This window comes from Gossypium hirsutum, chromosome D02, assembly GCF_007990345.1.
Source record: "Gossypium hirsutum isolate 1008001.06 chromosome D02, Gossypium_hirsutum_v2.1, whole genome shotgun sequence".
NCBI lineage: Eukaryota > Viridiplantae > Streptophyta > Magnoliopsida > Malvales > Malvaceae > Gossypium > Gossypium hirsutum.
The window spans coordinates 8030697-8032189 of NC_053438.1; the positions used below are offsets into that span (position 1 = coordinate 8030697).

At 36.2% G+C, this 1493-nt stretch overlaps 1 non-coding gene across 1 annotated transcript; it reads right to left on the reverse strand.

Moving 5' to 3' along the window:
- Positions 1–257: 257 nt before the first annotated feature.
- Positions 258–329, reverse strand: TRNAH-GUG (transfer RNA histidin (anticodon GUG)). Its single transcript has one exon. It is a non-coding gene; the product is annotated as a tRNA-His (tRNA).
- Between the last annotated feature and the right edge of the window lie 1164 nt (positions 330–1493).

The window sequence follows — 1493 nt, forward strand, 5'->3', positions numbered from 1 at the left end:
AATATAAACTATTAAAGGATGTTGTATGTTTTGAAATAAGTTTATATTTAAATAAAATAAACAGTTACATATTCATCATGAATCATATATAAAATATAAAAAAAAAATTTAAATAAACTAAAACCAAATTAACAACTATGGTAGGAAGGATGTAATCGTAAATTTTTAAATTAAAGGTGGTCTTAAAGTCTTATTCTCAAAGTATAAGCCATTCAATTCAAGCACGTGAAACATGTATTTTTAAAAAAATATAAAGATGTGGCTGCTGGGATTCGAGCCCAGGTCTCCACGGCCACAACGTGAAATTCTTACCACTAAACTACAGCCACAAGCTTGGTAATTGTTATATATTAAATTAATTATAGATTAACTTTTTAATCTTGTTTTTGTGATGCTAAGCTGGTATATAGTTCAACCCAAACTTCCAATTTAATCTTTTATTCCTGATGGCTGCCATCGATTGCAAAAGTACTGTTCAATAACACAGCTGAAACCGTTGTCTTTGGCCCAGGAAAATACTGTACTGTTCCAAGAAGAACTAATTTTAACCAAAGCACAACTATAATTTAAAATATTAGCTTAAAACATTTACCTAATACAAATTATTATAATTAAGCTCAAGGTGATACAGCCATAACATATATGTTTTCTGCCTTGTTATTCATATATATACTTGACATGGGTATTGCTAAGACCATAAAAGTGACTAGTAGGGAGGGCGGCAAGGAACTGGAAAAGTGGGTTGATGGTGATACTGAAACTGTGGTGACGGAGGCGGAGGCGGAGCGGGAGGATAACTGTAAAACTCATAGGGTGTTGATGATCCAACAGGGTGTCCACATCTAGAACAATGTGGTTTGCTCTTGCTCTTTCTCTTGCACTTACACTTGCCAGGGTGGCTGCTGCTGCCGCATGTGGCTCCGTTTTCTAAATGGTGTTTCTGAGTGACCACGTTGTGAACCCCTCTAGCGGCTCCTTGGATAGCGCCTTCAATGGCAGCCAAAGGATAAACCAGGCACCGATCAGCTGCCCGGTGCAGCTTATCGATTCCGTGTTCTACTGAATCACTCACATGATTCCTCACCTGCTGTTGGTTCCTCCTCATCGCCTCAATCGGCTTTTCTTTGTTTTCTCTTTGCTTTTGGCCAGACTTATCCACCGCCTTCCTACTTATAAACAAATATATGAATTTTCAAGGATCCTTTAAAAATTTTGAAAAAACTGAATATGTTCGATGCCTACTCATTTCCGAAAAGTCTAATATGAAGAAAATACAGCAATAGGAATAAAGTTTATGGCTGAAACTTAAAAGTAAAGCTATATATACATATATATATTCCTCATCAACAATTTCTGACGGTGTAGAGTTGATATTCTTGAGTGACAGCATCGTCATCCAACTTCGTCAGCGAATTAAGGGCTACCATTTGTAAATTCATTGATATTACTGTTCTTTGATCTTCTGCATGAAGCTTTAAAGGTGCCAAAATATT